General features: G+C 45.7%; 1 protein-coding gene across 2 annotated transcripts in view; it reads right to left on the reverse strand.

Moving 5' to 3' along the window:
- Positions 1–13476, reverse strand: part of GNB4 (G protein subunit beta 4) — a 708510-nt gene that overhangs the window by 315291 nt on the left and 379743 nt on the right. The window lies entirely within an intron of this gene.

The raw sequence follows: 13476 nt of genomic DNA on the forward strand, positions 1-13476 counted from the left end.
TTTAGCTCACTCGGCCACCCCAGATCAGACATGGCCATATGCAAATCAGTCTGACCCTGTGCCTCATGGGAACAGTCCAGCCCGAACTGCCAAGCCATGTCTTCCCTGGACCGGAATCAAGCTTCCCAGGACCGGTTTCTGGCATTACAGCCGTCTTCAGCCGGGCTTGCTTGACTCCAGTGGCAAAGTGAGCAAGGGACTCACGTCTGAGCATACCCTGCCAACTTAGGGCGAACAAATGTGGAAAAGTAAATTTTGCCATGTTCTGTGTCCCTACGTGTCATCCATCATATGTTATGTGTGCATGACCAATATGCATATGTTATTCCCCATGTCTGATTAATGACGCAATTACAGTTGTGTCCACCTCTAGTATGCCAGTTTCCAGGCCTCGTGAATACTACGGATATCAGGCCTATGTAAAGCTACGTTGCCACGTTTCTCAGTGTGCACGTTATTCCATTATAAAGTCCCCGTTTCTAGGCCTCAAAAGGGCCTGGACATCAGATTCAGCTCCTGTCTCCTGAAGCCTCGCTGAGGAGCGATACAGCCCCCACCTGTATCCTCGACCTTTCACTTACTTCCTGCTTCGCAGTGCCCGGTGCAGCCTGGCTCTGCCTCTGAGTCTGCCAAGACTATGTTATAGTTCCAGTTATCAGTTCAGTCCTCCTTCTCTGCATTCCTAAAGCTACTGAACTGCATCAATAGTTTCCGTCATTGTCTAGCCCTCTCGTCTCCACGTTAGAGAAATACTGCATTTAATGGTCATTTAATATTCTTCATCACGCACTACATGTAGAATAATGCATGGTCCAGTCTCAGAATCAAGTTAGCCTTTCCCCTCATGACTTCTAGTTTATATCAACATGTTCCCTAAACATCAGATACTAGATAGGGTTTAGGTACATGTCGCTCCGACCCTCCAGACTTTAGTCTCTGCTCCTAGCACAGAGTTCATAGCCCCCAGCTTCTCCTAGTAACACGTCATTGCCAGTTTGCGCGCACCACCAGGTTAGAGGTCCCGGCTCCTTAGGTAGCCCCCTCCAATGTTTCCGCCCCATTCATGACATATTCTGTTACGTCTGCACCACATGTCTATGTATACGCCCAGTTACACCTACTTTTACTCTTATCTTTCGCGACTGCTACGCGTCACGCCTTCTGCTCCACCCACTGCTACGCCTACTGCAATGTAATGCTATGTGTTTGCGTTTTGTATATAAGCTCATGTATTGTTATTAAAAGTTAGCGCGCTCATCCCAGACCCGAGCCCCGGCAGCTGCTGGGCCCCGGTTATCCTGCCGGGCCCTGTCATCCTGTTTCTATGCAGGTCATCCTGTCCCTGTCCTTATGCTGTAATAAACCTGCAACAACTCCTACTACCTCGAATCTTGACTCTTATTTATTGAGCTATCTGTTATGATATATGCCTAGTCAAAAATAGGGTATTATTTATTTATTTACCACATAATGGCGCCCGAACAGGGACCTGCCCTTTCCCCACGCGTCGGTGAAGCCACGCCGACCCCCTGACCCTCTGCAGCCGTGACGGAACCATACCGTGCACCGGCAGATATTTCTGCTTCAAGTATCCCTCAGGCCCACGGAGGAGACGGAGGAGGCGGTCCAGCATCCAAACGAGACGGTGGAGGAACGCGGCGAGTCCCGACCAGAGCCCAAGCCAAGAGTCCAAGGTCCGAGGTATCCGGAGGCCCACCCGTAACTGAAGTCCGAAGTTCGTCGTCCGTCCAGTCCAGTCCGAGGCCTCCCGTTCTTGCTGCCCGGTGAGTACCATTACTGGGGTAGTATCTAGACAGGGTCAGTCTAAATTGACTCCTGGTCCGTGGGTTGGTGGTACCCAGGCCCACTAACGAAGTGTTCACCTAGGTGGATACGGGTCTTGATGCGTCCCTTTATGGGACCGGTATGTTCCGTACTGTTTCAGCAGTGCATCCAGTCTGTTCCGTTCTCGAGAAATTCTGTTCTGTTTCTGTTCTTAGTATTCCAGGTAATATTCTGTCCGAACTGTTATGTTCTGATGTTGTTCAATGTATTTCCAATGTCGTGGTATGCCTGAATTGTTTTCCCAATTGTTATTGTTTTTCGTGTATTGTATTGTGTTCCGATTTAAGTTTACAATGTCTCTCTTTTCGAGATTACGTCAGTTAAAAACTAGAAAGGGTTTGTTAGAAGAAGCAGTTCCTGTTCCGCCTAGGGACAGTCCAGGTCATTTTATGTATCAGAAACATGGCATAAGCGCCATATTATATCTAGATTTATGGGTAGATTATACCAAACAGTTAGAAGAAAAGTATAGATGGCCCGTATCGGGTACATGGGATCCCGAATGCATCATGCGAGTAGAAGAAGCATTATGGAAAAAGAAAGCCAGACAGTCACAGAAAGATGCCATCGAGTTATGGCGCAAAGAAGCTCATAGGAGAACCGAAAAAGAAATCAGAAAGTCAGAGTTAAGTAGAGAATCCCAAGAACGAGCCCAAGAAAGAGAATTAATCGAGATAGGTGAACGAGTCAAAGCCGAACAGTCAGATAGACAGAGGCATGCCCTCATTAAGGGTATGTATCCTCTTCTTGCCGAAGGCTTGCCAAAAGCGACCCCAGAGGCATCCAGTAATTTCCCACCGCCATTAGTTCCGACCAAGCTACGTCACAAACAGACCGCAGCTGATATTTTTATTTCGTCCTATCTGGACGACACAGTCCCCGAATATGCAAATCCTGTTCGCGCTCCGCCAGTCCCTGTGAATCAGGTAATTCCTGCTCCTCCAGACACCGGGGTGCCCTTAACAGCTCCCCCGGGTCAGCCCGCCATACAAGTCCAGCCCACGTTACAATTACCGACCCTGCCAGGTCGGAAAGCATCAGTTGATGATTCTAGTTTAGGGGCCGCAGGGGGAGGTCTTCCTCAAACCCCGCCGCCATACAAGCGTTTATCAGCACTCGAATTACATGCTCAAGCATCACAGCGTACTCCTAAGAGTAATAAGTCTGTTGCAGAAATCAGGCAAACCCTTGGCGAATGTGCCTATGACCCAGTTCCAGGCGAGTTTAATATGGTTTTATATTCCGTACGCGTAAGGAGGGTGACCGAGTATCTAGTCACCCTGCCGAATATGAAAGAAGATCTAGACAGAATATACCGTTTCATCCGTACAGGGGATGATCCAGAAAGTATTAGTGATGCCATGTCTCAAAGGAAAGCCGAGATTCAGCGCATGATATTAAAGTTCTTAATTAACTGTCTAATAAGAGAACAAGATAACCCGTCTAAAGATCCAGCCGAAATGAAAATCCTGACAAAGTGGAGTGATAATATAGCCGAAGGAAAGCACAATACTATTGGTGCCATGGAAAGTATGTACAAGAAAATCCGTAGAGAGATAATAAAGATACACGAACAGCGTAAAGTAGCACAAGTAAGCGAGAAAGAAAGTACCTCTGATCCTGAAGAGGAAGACGACGAGAATACTGCCAGAATAGCGTATGTAGGAAAACCTAGATTTCCAGATCGCCATTTACGTCTTAGAACACAAGTCTATTTTCCATCATCCAGCACCAGAACAAGGTTCCCTAGAACAAGTATTCCAAGTTACCGATCACATTCTGAAATCACGAATCGGTTACAGTGAATTAAGTACCATGCATGAACAAGAACTAGTCCGATCAGCAGTCCGATGGATTACTGATTCTACCACTTTTCCAGACGAAATAGTGGCACAAATGTTTCCGAAATTGCCCCCAGCCGAGCAACGACTGGTGGGTATGTATATGATCCAGCACCTCATTACTTTGTATGAGGGTCAGCACTCTGATCCAGGTCCGTTACACGATATTCTGAACGAGTTACTCCAGTACAGATGGAGAGGTCTAGGTACCGATTTAATTAGTGTCATTCTAGAACAGCGTCACAAATATAGAACGTTTCTGAACCCGCATTTTGTTCATGTCTCACCCCCAGAAAGTAAATCATTCTACATAGACAGACAGAATCCGTTACGAGAAGTCCACCCAGTTAAAGGAACGGGTGGCGAACTGCAACGAGTGTTTGTATACACTCCAATCACAAAGATGGAACTCCTTGAAATGAAGAAATTAATTCCCTGTCATGACAAAGATCCAGCAGGGTTCCATAGAGAATTAAAAGACATGCTCCGTATGGGAGAATACACTTACCCAGATATCATTAAAATGTTAAAGGTCCTGTTGCCCGCAGGGGTGTATGAAAAGCTAAAGGAAAAAGAATGGGAGGTGGGAGAGAAAAAGATCGATTGGGCAGTTCTAGAAGCTGAAGACAAGGCACGAGTACCAGGTACCGGTCTTGGAGATAAATGTAAAGAATTACCAGAATTATTGATTCAAGTTTTACCCAGATTATTGACAACTAGAAAGGAAGACTGGGATGCAATCTCAGCCTGTAAACAGAAACAAGACGAAGATATTAGTGATTTTTATTCTAGATTTGAAAAATGTTTCAGTATCAACAGTGGTCTCAAGACAAGTAGTGAGTCATACCCTCACCTTTTTGTTACTAAATTAGTCGAGAATTCAAGTCCACCAATTAAAAACCGAGTTTTGAAAGTCGAAAGCACCTGGCAAGCTAATACTCCGTCCCAGATGCTCCAGATGCTCCAGTATCACCAGAATAGAATCAGGGAAGAGCAAGAACACGAAAGAAAACGTATGAAAGACACGAAAATGAAAGTGCTAGTTGCACAATCTGTTCCTCAAGACAGTCAGAAGAGGGGTCCGAATCAAGCCAGTCATCCTGCAGCTCCCGTTAAAGGGAATTGCAATTATTGTAAACAGCCAGGTCATTTTATAAATGAGTGTGCAGTTCTGAAACACAACATAGCTACTGGTAAGACAAAAGAAAGACCACGTCCGCCTAGACAAGAACAAGTATCACAGACTCCTCAGCCACAGAATGCACCACAGACAGTTACAGTACCGCAGCCTATTGCTGCAACACAGCATGTCACATCACAGATGTACCAGTATGCACAGTCTGAGTATCCAGAGTACCAGCCATATTCATGAAACAGCCTAGAGAGGGAGGTAGGCTTGCCTCTCATCGAGATACCTGTAGATCAAGAAGGTCCCTATGTTCACAGTCAAGTATTAGGGAAAGACAGAAAGTTTTTGATCGATACAGGGGCAAGTAGGACCACAATTAGTCATGCCGAAGTTCCAGGGGCTCCGCTCTCAGGCTCAAGAAATGTTTCCCTTGGATTTTCAGGAAAGCCTATCGTTAACGAGATATCAAAGCCAGTCACTCTAGAAGTAGGTCCATTGTCCCGCACTACTGACCTGTTACTTACTAAGTCATGTCCAGAAAACCTATTAGGCATTAAAACACTGAAAGAATTAGGTGCAGTTATATGCTGTTCCCCGGAGGGAATACGTCTGTTCCTACGTGACTTTAAGGGTCACTATGTATTACGAGATTTTGATTCCAGACTGTCTAAAGTTCCGCAGCATTTATGGGCGCAAGGTCCAACTGATGTAGGTTACATGCAAATCACACCCTATCGTGTGACTCTCAAACCAGGTGTAGTGTTACCACGAATCAGACAGTATAGATTGCCACCCGAGGCTGTAGCAGCCTTATCCAAAATTATTGACGAGCTCATCGCTCAAGGAGTAGTTGTAGAAACTGACTCCAATGTATGTAATTCTCCGATCATTCCGGTCATGAAACGTACTGATCCTAATGCACCCCCAGTATATCGATTAGTGATTGACTTACGAGAGCTTAATAAATGTATTATTCCGCAGTACCCAGTTGTCCCAGACATCTCTTCCCTATTGACAGCCATTGATTCTGAAGCCATGTTCTTCACTGTAATTGACCTCAAGAATGCATTTTTTAGTGTTCCAATTCATCCAGACAGCCAGTTTCTTTTCGGATTTTGTTTAAATGGAAGGAGCTATATGTTCACACGCGCTCCTCAAGGTTTCACAGAAAGCCCTAGTATTTACAGTCAAGCACTCAAGAGACAACTAGACAACATTCACATGCCAACTGACACTGCCCTGCTCCAGTATGTCGATGACCTACTGATCACAGCCCGTTCTGAACGTGACTGCGAGCGAGCGTCACTCACGGTTCTGTATTTCCTAGCCGAGATGGGGCACAAGGTGTCCCCTTCGAAGCTTCAATTCTGTGTCCAGCAAGTGGTATACTTAGGACACTTGCTGTCCAAGAGGGGTAGGCAGTTGACACCAGACCGTATCCGGTTGATAGCGAGTCTTCCCCAGCCCAGAACCCAGAAGGAGGTACGTGCCTTTATCGGCCTTACTTCTTATTGTAGACAATGGATTCCCCAGTATGCATTTCTAGCCAAGCCACTGATACAGTTAACGACACAGGAGGCAGCCGTATCGACTGTCCTCCCTTGGACATCCGAACATACACTTAGTTTCAACGAGTTAAAGAAAGCTTTATGCCAAGCTCCAGTTCTAGCTACACCGAACTACAGTAAGCCTTTTACACTTTTCGTTACTGAACGTGAAGGTACAGCATTATCTGTTCTCACACAAGATCAAGCAGGTCAATACAAGCCCTGTGCTTATTTTTCGAGCACATTAGATCCAGTCGCCCAGGCTTTGCCTGCGTGCCTCAAGTCAGTTGCAGCCACAGCACTAGCTATCAGACAAAGTGATTCCATAGTTTTAGGACACTCCCTGACAGTACAAGTTCCACACTCCGTAGAAGTTCTTTTAAACCGAACACAAACTCAGCACTTGACAATTGCACGTTTAACAGGTTATGAATTGACACTGTTTCAGCCACACATAGAAATTAGACGCTGCAACGTCCTGAATCCTGCTACACTGTTACCATCAGTTAATTCAAATCCTGACCCACATGACTGTGTGGAAGTAGTCAACATTACGACAAAGCCAAGACAAGACCTGACAGACATTCCGTTACCAGATCCTGACCTGACACTTTATGTGGATGGTTCATGTATGAGAACTAGTACAGGAGAACTAGTCGCCGCGTATGCAGTGACTACTGACACCGAAGTTATTGAAACACACCGTATTGACACCCTGTCCGCTCAAGCAGCAGAGCTAGTTGCTCTGACACAAGCCTGTATACACGCCAAGAACCTGAAAGTTAATGTTTACACAGATTCACGTTACGCATTTGGAGTTGTACACGACTTCGGAGTGCTCTGGCAGGAGAGAGGTTTCATGACTTCTCATGGAACCAAGATTCAGCATGGTCTCCTTATTCAAGCTCTGTTAGATGCCATACATTTACCGACATCTATTGCTATCATGAAGTGCAAAGCACATACGAAAGTTACTGACATTATTTCCCAAGGTAACGATCTAGCAGATCGCACAGCCAAGCTTACAGCACAGACTCCAGACATTCCAGTTAACATGACACACACTCCAGATCCGATTATATGTATGACAGTTAAGGACCCTACACAAGATGTCATAGATATCCAGTTACATGCTACTCCCGATGAAATCAAGAAATGGTCTGAACAAGGAGGGGTCCAGACAGATCAAGGATGGTTAACAAAGGGTAGAGCCACATGGTTTCTCCCCGACTCTATGGTTCAAGTCATCATTAATACCGCACATAGTCCAGCACATTTAGGAGAAAAAGCAATGTTAGACAGTATCCAGAACATTTGGTTCAACAAGCATTTACGAGCTGCAGCCAAGCAGAAAGTCCGTACCTGTATGATATGTTGTCAGTTTAACCCAGGTAAAAGTGTCCCGGTGGAACAAGGTGGTTTCCAGCCCCCTGACCACCCTTTTGAAGTCCTCCAGATGGATTATATTCAGATGGAGCGATGTCGAGGTTTCAAGTATGTCCTTGTAGTTGTATGCGCTTTGTCCAGGTGGACAGAAGCATATCCAGTCCCAGATTACACAGCCGCGACCACTGCCAAGCAGCTGGTTCGTGAATTCTTCCCTCGATATGGACTCCCTAGAGTCGTATATTCTGATAACGGTCAGCCATTCTCATCTGAACTCATGAAGCACGTTTCCCTGTTGCTAGGGTACCAGTGGAAGTTTCATTGTGTACGCCATCCCGAAGCAGCCGGTCTAGTCGAGAGACATAATCAGACTCTGAAAATCCGAATCGCCAAAGTATGTAAAGATAAGGGTGTGGACTGGCTAGTAGCTCTGCCAGTCGCTTTGTTTTATATGCGCATGGTCGCACATTCCAGATCAGGTCTGTCCCTGTATGAGGTCGTATTCGGCCGTCCCCCTAACATGTGGGGTACTCCTAGACCCCGAAGTATTACTGATGTTTCATGTAATATGCTGACAGATTACCTAGCTTCCTTGATGTCTGCCCTCAACTCATGTCGTTCACAGGTTGCCGCCGCATTTCCAGACAATACCGAGGTGGCACCGCATGAAATCGTTCCAGGTTCCATGGTGATGGTCCGGAATTTTGACAGATCAAGTCCGCTGGAGCCACGTTGGAAAGAGCCTCGTCAGGTCCTCCTCACCACCCGTACAGCCGTGAAGCTGGAAGGCCGAAAAGGATGGATACACCTTTCTCACGTTAAACTTTTTAATGGACTGAAACCCGCCTTAAAGAACATTTCCCAGGATTTTAAGGACTGCCAAAACATTGCTCTTAAGGACTGTCCCGCAAAAGACATTGATACAACCCCTCCCTTGGTAGAGAAAACTCCGCAGCAGGAGTATAAGTTAAAGCTCCGGTCTAGTAAAATAAGTCAGTCAGTTTGATTGTATAAGTCCTCCCCTAGGTGAAACGGTTAGACTGTTTCTGACATGTATAAAATAGACCCCCATAGTGAGAGAGTTAGTCAAAACTCAATTCAATGTATCGTTTTTTTAAGTTTCATATTATTCATCAGCATAATGATTTCCTGCACTAGTTACGCATTTTTCCTATATTTCCCAGTTCTTCATGTAAATAAGTCTGCTAATGCTACAGCAGAGCACACGTTTAGTGATCTGCCTCCTCACGAACTCTCCTACCGCCTCGCTATGCGTAACAATTCTTTTATCCGTATGTTACATTACTCACACCAGACCAGCAATGCCACTAATTGTTGGGTGTGTGGTCGACTCCCCCCTTTCCAGACACCGAAGGGAGTTCTGCCACTTTTTCCTTATCCATTTTCACATAATGGTTCGTGTGGAGCATGGTCCACGTTAACGTCATCCTCAACAGATATGTCTTTTCTTAACAGTACATGTTTCCCAGACAAGCAAGGTCTTCCCCACAGAACAGGGTTAGATCTAGAGAATGAAGTGTATAATTTAGGTAATTATTCGTCGAATTTTATGGTCCTGAATGTTCAGTCTGATACTACTCCAGACTTACCTGCTATTTCAGTACTGCCAGTTAAAGGCGAATTATGTGTCCGAAATTATGGTTCCGTACACGTAGGACATAGTGAATGTACTACTATTGTCAAGTATAGTGACAGTGGGAAATCTATTTTCAAAGCTTCACGTCATTCTTATTTTGTTTGTGGTCAAACCGCATATGTTCGTCTGCCCCTCGATTGGGAGGGAACCTGTTACATTGCCTTCCTACTGCCACCTGTTTTTCTAGCCCCACCTGACTACCATAGGAATTCCTTCCTGGTACATATTAGACACAAGAGAAATCTCCCGATTGTCGATTATACTGAAACTGCTGCAGAACAATTCATTGATATTGATAAAGGTGTGTTCCCCTATTTAGGCACAGTTGTAAATAGTAAGTTAATCCGTAGGTTAACAAGAACCCTTGAAGCTGTAGTAGATGAGACTGCCTCCGCTCTAGGTAACTTAACCGAAGAGCAATCCTTTATGAGAATTGTTGTGCTCCAGAATCGTCTCGTCCTTGACGTCATACTGGCCGATAGGGGCGGGGCCTGTAGAGTCATCGGATCTAGTTGCTGCATTTTCATTCCAAATAACGCGCCGTCTGTTTATTCAGCTATAACCAGACTTCATAAAATTGCCCATCTGTTACACCAGAATCCTGGCACCTGGACATGGTCCGGTTGGTTCTGGAATATAATTTCCGCATGGGGATGGAAAGTCCTGACCTTTCTAGGTATTGCAGTAGCGATCATATTCAGCTGCTGCCTCTGTATACAATGTGGCCCTGCGATTTGCGGCATTTGTGCTACATCTTGTATTCCTAGTCTCAAGCCCCGTTCTAAATCTCGTTCCAAGAAAATTCGAGACGAGCAAATGGTACTGTATGAAATGATAGATGGTATCATGAATATTGATGTTTCCTGATGGAAACGTAGTGACAAGGAGGGAATGTGGAAAAGTAAATTTTGCCATGTTCTGTGTCCCTACGTGTCATCCATCATATGTTATGTGTTCATGACCAATATGCATATGTTATTCCCCATGTCTGATTAATGACGCAATTACAGTTGTGTCCACCTCTAGTATGCCAGTTTCCAGGCCTCGTGAATACTACGGATATCAGGCCTATGTAAAGCTACGTTGCCACGTTTCTCAGTGTGCACGTTATTCCATTATAAAGTCCCCGTTTCTAGGCCTCAAAAGGGCCTGGACATCAGATTCAGCTCCTGTCTCCTGAAGCCTCGCTGAGGAGCGATACAGCCCCCACCTGTATCCTCGACCTTTCACTTACTTCCTGCTTCGCAGTGCCCGGTGCAGCCTGGCTCTGCCTCTGAGTCTGCCAAGACTATGTTATAGTTCCAGTTATCAGTTCAGTCCTCCTTCTCTGCATTCCTAAAGCTACTGAACTGCATCAATAGTTTCCGTCATTGTCTAGCCCTCTCGTCTCCACGTTAGAGAAATACTGCATTTAATGGTCATTTAATATTCTTCATCACGCACTACATGTAGAATAATGCATGGTCCAGTCTCAGAATCAAGTTAGCCTTTCCCCTCATGACTTCTAGTTTATATCAACATGTTCCCTAAACATCAGATACTAGATAGGGTTTAGGTACATGTCGCTCCGACCCTCCAGACTTTAGTCTCTGCTCCTAGCACAGAGTTCATAGCCCCCAGCTTCTCCTAGTAACACGTCATTGCCAGTTTGCGCGCACCACCAGGTTAGAGGTCCCGGCTCCTTAGGTAGCCCCCTCCAATGTTTCCGCCCCATTCATGACATATTCTGTTACGTCTGCACCACATGTCTATGTATACGCCCAGTTACACCTACTTTTACTCTTATCTTTCGCGACTGCTACGCGTCACGCCTTCTGCTCCACCCACTGCTACGCCTACTGCAATGTAATGCTATGTGTTTGCGTTTTGTATATAAGCTCATGTATTGTTATTAAAAGTTAGCGCGCTCATCCCAGACCCGAGCCCCGGCAGCTGCTGGGCCCCGGTTATCCTGCCGGGCCCTGTCATCCTGTTTCTATGCAGGTCGTCCTGTCCCTGTCCTTATGCTGTAATAAACCTGCAACAACTCCTACTACCTCGAATCTTGACTCTTATTTATTGAGCTATCTGTTATGATATATGCCTAGTCAAAAATAGGGTATTATTTATTTATTTACCACACAAAGAAAAACCAAAGATGGTGATGGACGGAGCGTTGACAATACAAACACTCACCCCCAGTCAACTGATCTGGGTTTAATCCATCACCGTTCTTTAGCTCACTCGGCCACCCCAGATCAGACATGGCCATATGCAAATCAGTCTGACCCTGTGCCTCATGGGAACAGTCCAGCCCGAACTGCCAAGCCATGTCTTCCCTGGACCGGAATCAAGCTTCCCAGGACCGGTTTCTGGCATTACAGCCGTCTTCAGCCGGGCTTGCTTGACTCCAGTGGCAAAGTGAGCAAGGGACTCACGTCTGAGCATACCCTGCCAACTTAGGGCGAACAAAGAAAAACCAAAGGTGGTGATGGACGGAGCGTTGACAATACAAACACTCACCCCCAGTCAACTGATCTGGGTTTAATCCATCACCGTTCTTTAGCTCACTCGGCCACCCCAGATCAGACATGGCCATATGCAAATCAGTCTGACCCTGTGCCTGGAGTCAATCTCTGCCGCTGGATTGGAAATCGGCTCTCGATCTTCCTGCTCGTCTGCCTCTTCTCCCTCGGTATCGAAAATGTTCACCGGGTCAGGTGCCGTCTGCTGGGCCTCCTGGCGCGCCACGCGCCGAAGTCGAATCGTCTTCTTGGAGCGGAAACGAGAACAAGCAATACAGTTGGCTTCATCGTGATCCGGCGACAGGCAATTGTTGCACACCGGGTGGACGTCGATGTGGGGATACTTCGAGTTGCACGCAGGGCACCTTTTGAACGGGCTCCGTTCCATGATGGTTTGTTGAATAAGGCCTGTAGCGTCGACCGGGCCTCGAGCACTGAAGAGTCACGCGACTCCTCTGGATGTTCGACTCGGGAACTGAGCTGGAACAGAACTGGGCACCGATCGGAAGACAATACCGACGATATAGGAAAAAGGCCTTTGGGCCAATAAGAAAGTTTCTATTGATTCCGAACTTGAGTGATCAAATATGCATCCGAACCCAATGGCGGAAAAAAAACAATCTGGGGATGGAGTCGATGCCCATGCTTACTGTAGTCCAGGGGAGGAGCCACCTATCTCGTGATACTTCGAAGACTCTTCCAGGACAACAATGTGCAATCATCTGAACCCAACACTAGGCGGCGATCTATGCTATAGATATGAATTCAGCAGCCCACATGCCTCGAACAAGAATGTTAAGCATGTGCATCTACAGCCAACACATGCTACTAACAATAGGTTGAGGGCTTACGGCACATGTAGTAAGATATTCTACTCTTTATGTAAAAAGAAAAGAGACACTCCAGGCAGGGTACAGCCATGAGGCCCAAAGAAAGAGAGATAAATGGCTCAGAGATGTGGCTGAGAAATTACACGTGCAATATACAAGAACTACCACCAAATTGGTTGTTGACTTTGAGCAGTACCATGAGATGCTGCACACAGCGATGTATCACTGGACATGCTTGATGCCTGTAAGCTGTCACTGTATAGTTATATAATTGCAAACGATATATGGAATACCATCATACTGCTTTCTGTGAATGTCTGAGTAACAGAAATAAAGGATATCAGAAAAAACTTTTTCTAAACTATGGAGAAGAAAAATAATTAGCTTAATTTGACTTTATGCTCCACAAGGAGCTCAGTGGTAGTCATTGTGGATGGACTAATGTTTGCCATCAATTGGATGAAGAAGAATTACAAGTGTTCTATAAGTATTGAAAGCGGTTAAGTGGCGTATATTGCATGCGTGAAAAGGAAAGACAATGTTACTATTCAATAAAAAGCTGTGCACTCTCTTGCCATCTGGTGGTTTAATGCTTTTGAAGTCCTTTGCAGTCAGTTTATGGCTTGGTTAGAATAATCTTGTGACTTTGAAGCAACCTCTTCCACAAATACATTGACATGGGGCAAAGTCTTTCCAACTTTTCCACTATCCACCTTCATTCTACTTCTCAGTCCTAA

Source organism: Lissotriton helveticus, chromosome 11, assembly GCF_964261635.1.
Source record: "Lissotriton helveticus chromosome 11, aLisHel1.1, whole genome shotgun sequence".
NCBI lineage: Eukaryota > Metazoa > Chordata > Amphibia > Caudata > Salamandridae > Lissotriton > Lissotriton helveticus.